This window comes from Phascolarctos cinereus, unplaced genomic scaffold, assembly GCF_003287225.1.
Source record: "Phascolarctos cinereus isolate Bilbo 61053 unplaced genomic scaffold, phaCin_HiC Scaffold_726;HRSCAF=1367, whole genome shotgun sequence".
Classification (NCBI taxonomy): domain Eukaryota; kingdom Metazoa; phylum Chordata; class Mammalia; order Diprotodontia; family Phascolarctidae; genus Phascolarctos; species Phascolarctos cinereus.
The window spans coordinates 391388056-391398311 of NW_027556098.1; positions in this window are offsets into that span (position 1 = coordinate 391388056).

The window sequence follows — 10256 nt, forward strand, 5'->3', positions numbered from 1 at the left end:
GAGGGGAAAGGAAGAGGAAGAATGAGGAAAATTATTTCACATAAAAGAGGTGCACAAGGAAAATCTTTTACAAGGGAAGGGGAAATGGCAGGGGCAATGTTTGAACCTCACTCTCATCAGAATTGGAAGAATACACACTCAGTTGGGTAAAAAAAAAATCTATCTTATCCAACAGGGAAGTAAGAAAAGAAGGGGATAAGAGAAAGGGGTAGGAGATGACAAAAGGGAGGGGGATTAAAGGAGGTAGCAGTCAGAAGCAAAATAGACTTTGAGGAATGACAAGGTACAAAGAGAAGGACAAAATGGAAGAAAATAGTATGGCGAGAAATGCATCATTAGTAATCATAACTGAGAAGAGAATAACAGAATGGATAAGAAATCAGAACCCAACAATGTGTTGTTTACAAGAAACACATCTGAAACAGAAAGACACACACAGAGCTAAAAATAAGAGGCTGGAGCTGAATCTATTATGCTTCAACTGAGGTTGAAAAATTGAAAAAAAAAAAAGGCTAGGATAGCAATCATAATCTCAGACAAAGCAAAAGCAAAAATAGACCTAACTAAAAGAAGGGAAGCTACATTTTGCTAAAAGGTACTACAGAAAATTTAAAAAAAAATTACAGCAAGTTTCTCTGATAAGGGCCTCATTTCTCAAATAGGTAGGGAATGGAACCACTTTTATAAAACTAAGAGATGTTCCCCAATTGATAAATGGTCAAGGGATATAAACAAGCAAATTTTCAGATGAAGAAATCAAAGCTATTTGTAGTCATATTAAAAATGTTCTAAATCGCTATTGATTAGAGAAATACAAATTAAAACAACTCTGAGGTACCACCTCACATTCTGATTGGGTAACATGACAGAAAAGGAAAATGACAAATACTAGAGGAGAGGTGGGAAAATAGGGCTGCTAATACACTGTTGGTAGTGTGAACTGATCCAACCATTCTGGAACTATGCCCAAAAGGCCATAAAATTATGTCTACCCTTTGACCCAGCAATACTACTACTAAATTGCTATCCCAAAGAGATCAGATGAAAAGGACCTATTTGTGAAAAAACATTTATAGCAACTCTTTTTGTTGTGGTAAAGAATTAGAAATCGAGGGGATGCCCATCAATTAGGGAATAGCTACTAGTATATGATTGTGATGGAATACTATAGTACTATAAGAAATGACAAGGGGGATGGTTTCAGAAAAAATTGATGCAGAATAAAATGAGCAGAACCAAGAAGTCATTATACACAGTAGCAGTAACTGTAATGATGATCACCTGTGAAAGACTGAGCTACTCTAACCAATACAATGATCCACAACAATTTCAAAGGACTCATGATGGAAAATGCTATCTGGATGATAAGGTCTAGAGAGAGAACTGATGAACTCTGAGTGCAGCTTAAAGTATAGTTTTCTTTTATAATTTTCTTTATTTTTCTTGCACTTTTTGGTCAATATGGCTAATGTGGAAAATGTTTTGCATGATTTCACATGCATAATTAATATCATAATGCTTGCCTTCTCGATGGGTGAAGGTGGGGCTGGAGGGAGAAAGAAAAGTTGGAACTCAAAATTTGAAAAAAGAACGTTAAAAATAATTTTTTTTTGAAGACAAAGACTACAGTCTTCAAAGACAGAATTCTGGGAGCTCAGAGCACATACTCTACTAGGTTCCTTAGAAGAAATTCTGCGCAGTCATGAGAACAGGCTCTCCAAATAGTCCTGCAACCTCAGAGCTAACAAGAATTTGAGTAGGCAACAGCAATAGAGAGATGGGGGATATCTTCTGAACCATGTAAAGGAATCAATGGACCAAGCTTTATGCGCCAAACTGAGTTGTTACTGGCCAGCTAGGGGAGTTCCCAGATGAAATGCCAAGGAACAGTAAGAAACCAAATCTTAATGGGGAAGAGCAAAGGCAGGCATTTCCTTCTCTGATACTAGAAGTTATGAGTTTATTGACTGAATGACTGACCTATGCAGTGCAGGTACAGTTAAGGGCGCTGATGAGAAGCAGTATGGGCTACTGGCATTGAAGCAATTTAGGTGGTACAGTGGCTGGATTGGGCCTGGCATCAGAAAGGCCTTAGTTCAAATCCTGACTCAGATACATACTAGTCGTGTGACCCAGGGCGAGTCATTTCACGCCTTTCAATCTCAGTTTCCTAAGCTATAAAATGGGGGTAATAACAACACTTTACAGTAATGTTGTGAAGATCAATATATTAAGGATTTGTATACCTTAAAATACCATATAAAGGCTAGCTATTTTTCTACTAAATGGAACACTGAACTTGATTCAAGAAACCCTAATTTCAAATCCCCCTTATGACCTTTGACTAGCTGTGAGACTCAAGAAAGTCAATTTCTCTGAGCCTCAGTTTCTCTATGAGTAAAAACAAAGACAATAATAACTGATGTAGAATAATACCTATAGGACCTACATAACAGGGTTGTTGTGAAGTTTGAATGAAATAATGTAGAAAAGCATTTTGTATAATTTTAAAGTACTATGTAAATCCAAGTTATTAATTTAATATTGTTTTTTTTTGTCAGAGAATTTTTCTTTTAAGATTTTCCATTACCGATAAACATAAGTATTTTGATAAGTTTACAAGGGTACACTGCCCTTCCCTTTCTCTTTCTGTAGTCATAATACAGTTTGTGAGTCTTTAGGGGTTTTTTAATTGTAAAATTTAAGAAGAGAAAGCATATCTCCAATCATATAAGCTATTTCCTGGGGGCCCTTGAAGGATTAATACCAAAATACTTCATTCTGGGATTCTGCAGTCTCATTTATATGCCCCGTGGCGGATGTCCCACCGCTTCCCTGAGGGCAGCTTCTTCCATAGTTCCCTAGATTCAGACCTACTTAGCCTATGTTTTTCTATGCTCAGTTTCCTCCAGTTATCTTTATTGCACCCCCTTGGACCATACAAAACAATTGGCTTCCTTTGGGAATCACCAACCACCAGGGCCTTCAGGCAAAATAATTTGCAGAATTGCTTGAACAGTGAGAGAAAGTGTGTTGTATTATAATTCCAGTGACCCACGGAAGGCCAGAAAAATGGAGCTGGTACCAAAGGCGGCATCCTAGCTCTAGAATTGGAAGGGGCCTCAGACATCATCTTCTTCATTTTACAGAGGTGGAAAATGAGGCCCAGAGATAAACCACATACAATTCTCACTTTACTTAGGTGGATTTTTCTGTAATGGAAAGTGGAGAAGGGAGGCAAGAAGGTAGCCCCAGGGTAGAGGGATGGGGCCTGCACACATTTCAGGGATTTGTGGGGGCCTGGCTGGAATTAAGAAAAAAGAACATGTGGGCAGGTGGGCAGACATGTGAGGCCAGACATGGACAGAGATAGGAGAGGATCCATAATATGGGGACAGACAGCAGGAAGGAATGAAACACAGACGAGGTGGGGGCAAAGCATGAAGACAGGTGGGCAGAATAGAACGAAGGTCTCCTCTGCCCAGACAAGTCTCCAGTCCAGCAATGGTGGTCTCTCCTCAGTTGTAGAGAGGGCAAGAAGGCTGAGGGTTGAGAAAAGGCCATTCGATTTGGCAATTAAGGGACTAGCTTGAAGAGAGCAGGTGAATGATGGGGCCAGAAATCAGACTTTAGAGAGTTAAGAAGAGATAGGGAGAGATGGAAGATAAGTGAGAGGATAGGGATGGTAGAGGGGACAATCCGCTGGAGAAGACATGACAGAATAGGATAAATTGTGTATGTAGAGAAATGTGCCTTGTGCCCCATGGGGAGAAGACGTACGGGTGTTGAGACCTGAGGAAGAGGGAGCTCTTGGCAAATGGCCTCAGTTTTATCAGTAACATATGAGGTTTTCAGCTGACAGGATGGGGGTAGAGGGCATTGAGAGGTCTGAGGAAGGATGCAGAGGAAGAGCCCCTGTGCTGGGTGGCTTAATGAGCTAATTAAGGAAGTTCAAGTGCAGTGGTTATATGGCCTGGGAGAGAACTGAGAGGGTGAGGGATTGGAGGTCATGGCGAGGATGAAGAACAGGGTTTGGCATCATAAGGCAGAGGGAGAGGTGGAATGACAGCAGATGTGATCAGATAAAGGGATTTCAGAGTTCACGGCAAGAAAGTGGTGCATTCACGAGTGATGGCGAGATGCAGGGTACAACCATCTGTATAGTGGAGGTGGGGGGGGGGAAGAGTAGGCTATGGGAAATGAGTAAGATGAAGGAAAATGTGGGAGTATTAATCTGTATGTTAAAGCCCTTAGTATAAGGGCAGGAGTTGGGGAGAAGAGAAAGATTGGGATTCAGGAACTGAACTCATTGAGGAAAGAAGGGAAGTATCCTGGAGGTTGGTTAAGCACCTGCTATGTGCCAGGCAGTAGGTGGGGGGGGGGCTTGGAGTCAGGAAGTCTCACGTTCCTGAATTCAGATCTGCCCTCAGGAGCAGCTAGGTGACACAGTGGATAGAGCACTGGCCCTGGAGTCAGTAGGACCTGAGTTTGAATCTGGACTCATATACCTACTAACTGTGTGACTCTGGGCAAGTCACTTCACTCCATTTGCCTCAGTTTCCCATCTGTAAAATGAACTGGAGAAGGAAATGGCAAACTGCCCCAGTATCTTTGCCAAGAAAACCCCAAAAGGGGTCACAGAGAGTCGAACACACTTGAAGAACAGCAAAGCTGAATGTGCCAGGTACAGTGTTAAGTGCTGGGGACACAGATGAAGGACAGTTTCTGCCCACAGGAAGCCCACAGTCTAGTGGGGGAGATAACCTGCAAACAACCTTGGGCAAACCAGATAAAGACAGGATAAGATGATTCACAAAGATTGCTCATCAATCTGTCTTTGGTGGGTTGGGTACAGCTGAGCAGAACCAGCCGCATTGCCATTTTACAAGGGCAATTCTATGCCTCCTCTTCTCCTTCACAAACTCAAAAAACAGCAGAAAAAACCCCCAAAATGTCTTCAAGGTTACCCAGAAGATTGCCTGTGGTTGTGGGCAGCCACGTGGAAGCAGGATTCTCTGATAGTCAATAGTCAGCCAACATTTATTACCTACCTTCTAAATGCCAGGCACTGTGCTAAGCACATGTCTCCTCTCGGGTTTCTCTGAAACTGTCCTCTTTATTATTTCTTACAGCACAATAGTATTCCATCACATTCATATACCGTAACATGTTCAGCTTTAATGTATTTGTTAGCTACTCCCTCAGTCTCCAATTCTTTGCCACCACAAAAAGAGCTGCTATAACAGGGAGACAAATAGGAAAAAAAAGACAGTCCTTGCCCTCAAGGAGCTTACAGTCTAAAGGGGAAGCTGAAAGAGTGGAGTGGGTCGGGGAGGGGTGGAGGTACTAGATGTAGGGGGAGAGTAGAGATGTCAGTGAGAGAAGCCAGGTGAGGAGTGAAGAGTTGCCTTATCTGAGATCTCTCCTTATGGAAGCCTTATGGAGGCAGAGGGTAGTAATGAGGCAAAGTACCCAGGCTAATGAGATCTTATAGGGTGATGAGATTATCCCAATAACAAGCTTCCTTGGGCCTGGTGAAGAAGTCAGTGGGAGAAGTTGAAAAGTATTGCAGCCAGGTGAGAAATGAGTATAAAGGTCTCATTTCTTTTTTTTTTTTAATTTTATTAGTTTATTTTGATTTATCAACAATCACTTCCATATGCTTTTGAGTTGAAAATTTTTTCTCCCCCTTCCTCCCCACCACCCTCCTGAAGATGGCACATAATCTGATATAGGCTATACATTTACATTCCTATTAAACATATTTTCACATTAGTGAAGTTGTAAGTAAAAACTAAAAACCATAGGAGGAACCATCAGAAAGAGGAAATAAAACTCAACAGAAGAGAAAAAAAAATGATAGCGATTCAACTTCCATAGTTCTTTCTTTGGATGTGGATAGCATTTTCCATCACGAGGCCTCTGGAGATGTCTTAGAGCCTCGTAATGCTGAGAAGGGTTATGTTTATCAGTATTAGTCATCACACAACGAGGCTGTTATTGTGTACAAAGTTCTCTTGGTTCTGCTCACTTCACACAGCATCAGACCATACAAGTCTTTCCAGGTTTTTCTGAAGTCAACCTGTTCATCATTTCTTATAGCACAATAGTATTCCATTACATTCATATACCACAGCTTGGTCAGCCATTCCCCAGTTGATGGGCATCCTCTCAATTTCCAGTTCTTTGCCACCACAAAAAGAGCTGCTATGAATATTTTTGTACATGTGGGTCCCTTTCCCATCTGTATGATCTCTTTGGAATATAGCCCTAAAAGTGCTATTGCTGGGTCAAAGGGTATGCACATTTTTATAGCCTAAAGGTCTCATTCTAAGACGAGGAAACTGATTCAAATTTATAAAGAATAAGAGCCACTCCCCAGTTGATAAATAGTAAAAGGATATGAAGACTGTCATCAGGGGAAGAAATTCTAGGTATCAATTCCCCAAAGCACTGATAATTAGGGAAATTAAAATTTAAATAGCTCTGAGGTACCACCTCACTCTTAACAGATTGGCAAAGTTGATTAAAAAACAAAAAGAAAAATGGCAAATATTGGAGGGGCCATGGGAAAATAAATATATTAATGTACTTTTGGTGGAACCTTGAACTGGTCTGACCATTCTGGAAAGCAATTTGGAACTATGCCCAAAAACCTATTAGCCTGTTCATATCCTTTGACTCAGCAACACAGCTACTAGGTCTTTACCCCCACAGAGATCAAAGATAAAGGGAAAGAACCCATATATAGAAAAATATTTATAGCAGCTCTTTTTGTGGTGGCAAAGAATTGGAGACCAAGGGAGGAGCCAACGAATGTATTAAAGCTGAACATGTTACAGTATGTGAATGTGATGGAATACTATTGTGCTGCAAAAAATAATAAAGACAGTTTCAGAGAAACCAGGGAGGAGACAACATAAAAAATAATTAGGTACGTACACAATATATAGAGAGTAGAAAAACTAATCTCAGAGAAAAGGCATTAACATCTAGGGAGACTGGGAAAGGCTTCTTATAGAAGGCAGGATTTTAGCTGGGACTGGAAGGAAGCTTCAAGGTGGTGGTGAGAGGGGAGAGCATTCCAGTCATGGGAGACAGAGAAAATGCCCCAGAACCAAGATATGGAGTGTTTATTTAGGACAAACATCAGGCCAGTGTGACTGGATCACAGGGACAAGTACGATTTCACTTTCAAAGGGAGGAGAAGCAACAAGCATTAATTAAGCACCTACTATGCATAATCACTGTGCTAAGTGCTTTACAGATATTATCTCATTTAACCCTTACAATAACTCTGCAAGATAGATGCTATTATTATCCCCATTTTATAGTTGGTGAAACTGAGGCAAGCAGAGGTTGAGTGATTTGCCTAGGGTCACAGAGCTAGGAAGTGTCTGAGACCAGATTTGAACTCAGGGCTTCCATACTCAGGCCTGGCATTTTATCCACTTTGCCACCTAGCTACCTCAAAGGCACATATTGGACCTATGTTCTCTATCACCATTATCCTCTTCCTCCAAAGGCTTTCCATCAAATTCAATTCTACCCCGAAGAGGCTTTGTCATTGCCTTGCCCTATTTTCTCTTGAGAAGAAAGAATCCTCATTAGAATCCAGAGCATCAGGATAAAAGGGAAAAGGGTTAGAAGATGAACATTTGTGGAAAGGACAAGGACACTTCTTCATTTAATGAATAAACGTTTACTGAGCACCTACAGTACAAAACTGAGCTAAATGCTTTGCAGATTACAGAGAGGAAGGGACGAAGCCAAGATGGTGGAGAGAAGGCAGGGACTCATCTGAGCTCTTCCCAAGACCTCTCCAAATAACTTCAAATAATGCCCCAAAACACATTCTAGAGCGGCAGAACCCACACAACGCCAGGTTGAAACAATTTTCCAGCGTAAGACAACTTAGAAGGTCAGCAGGAAAGGTCTGTCATACCACAGTGAGTGTGGAGGACAGTCCAGCACGAGCCACACTAGCACAGACCAGGCCCCAGCAACCTGAAGCAGGCCTTAGGAGCCACTGAATCAGCAGCTGCTGTGGCTGCGTCTGGAGTTATCGGCCCACATGTAGTAAGGAGGTCAGAAGTACCTTACAGGGGTCTCTTTGATAGTACCAAGGCAGGATGCGGTTGCTTTGCCCATACTCAGATCTGGGTTTCAGTCCTGGGTGGCAGTGCCAGGGCGAGGAGGAGCACTAGCGCACCAGAGCTTGTAGCTGCAGGAGAGCAGGAATCCTGGTCATAATTCCAGGGTGGAAAAGAGTGCTTGTGGTCACTCGCCAAACAGAGCACAGGCCAAGAGAGTAGGAAACAAGTAAACACACCTCTCCTTAAATCATACCACTTTGGAAAAACTGAAAACTTACAGGACCCTAGAAGTATCTCTGAAAATAGTTGCACAAAAAAACCTGAAGCTAGGGACAGTGTGCCCTCCACCCTGGAAACAGAGCCCCACTTTAGCGAAGAGTTAAAAGTTAAGTAACAGGCTGGAAAAATGAGCAAACAACAGAAAAAAATTCTGTCTATGGAAAGTTGCTATGGTGACAAGGAAGAGCAAAATATACACTCAGAATAAAGCAAAGTCAAAACTCCTGTATCCAAGCCTCAACGGAAAATGTGAATTGGTATCAGGCCATGGGAGAGCTCAAAAGGGATTTTTAAAAACAAGTAAGAGAGGTAGAAGAAAAATTGGGAAGAGAAATGAAAGTGATGCAAGAAAATAACAAAAAAAGAGTCAACGGCAATATTGAAGAAAATAACACCTTAAAAGACAGAATAGGCCATATGGTAAAAGAGGTACAAAAATCCAGTAAAGAGAAGAACACCTTGAAAAGCAGAATTGGCCAAATGGAAAAAGATATACAAAAGTTCACTGAAGAGAACTCCTTAAAAAAGCAGAACTGGCACAACGTTGTGTGAGGATCAACTATGATAGACTTTAGCTCTCCTCAGCAATACAATGATCCAAGACAGTTCCAGAAGATTCATGATGGAAAATGCTATTCACATCTAAAGAAAAAACTATTCAGTCTGAATACAGATCAAAGCATACTATTTCCACTTTTTTGTTTGTTTTTTCTTTCTCATGGTTTTGCCCTTTTGTTCTGATTTTTCTTTCATAACATGACTAATGAGGAAATATGTTTAACATGATTGTACATGTATAACCTGTATCAGATTGCTTGCTGTCTTAGGGAGGCGGGAGGGAAGGGAAGGAGGGAGAAAAATTTGGAAACCAAAATCTTACAAAAATGAATGTTGAAAACTATCTTTACATGTAATCGGGAAAAAAATACTATTAAGGGCAAAAAAAAAAAGGTAGAATTGGCCAAATGCAAAAGGAGGTACAAAATCTCACTGAAGAAAATAATTCCTTAAAAATTAGAATTGAGCAAGTGGAAGTTAATGACTTTATGAGACATCAAGAAACAATAAACAAAACCAAAAGAATGAAAAAATAGAAGACGATGTGAAATATCTCATTAGAAAAACAACTGACCTGGAAAATACGTCCAGGAGAGATCATTTAAGAATTATTAGACTTGGGGCAGTGAGGTGGTGCAGTGGATAGAGCACCAGCCCTGAGTCAGGAGGACCTGGGTTCAAATCTGACCTCAGACCAGACACTTGACACCAGCTATGTGACCCTGGGTAAGTAATTTAACCCCAATTGGCTAAAAAAACAAACAAAAAAAGAATTATTAGATTTTCTAAAAGCCATGATCAAAAAAAGAGCCTAGATATCATCTTTCAAAAAATTATGAAACAAAACTGCTCTGATACTCTAGAACCAGAGGGTAAAACAGAAATTGAAAGAATCCATTGATCACCTCCTGAAAGAGATTCCAAAATGAAAACCCCAGGAATATTATTGCCAAATTCCAAAGCTCCCAGGTCAAGGAGAAAATATTGCAAGCATCCAGAAAGAAACAATTCAAGTATTATGGAGCCATAGTCAAGATAGCACAAGATTCAGCAGCCTCTACATTAAAGGATCAGAGGGCTTAGAATATGATATTCTGGATGGCAAAAAAACTAGGATTACAGGCAAGAATCACTTACCCAGCAAAACTGAGTATAATCCTTTAGGGGAAAAAATAGATATTCAATGAAATAGAGGACTTTCAAGTATTCTTGATGAAAAGACCAAAGCTGAATAGAAAATGTGACTTCCAAATACAATATTCGAGAGAAGCATAAAAAGGTAAACAAGAAAGGGAAATCATAAGGGACTTAATAGAGATAAAC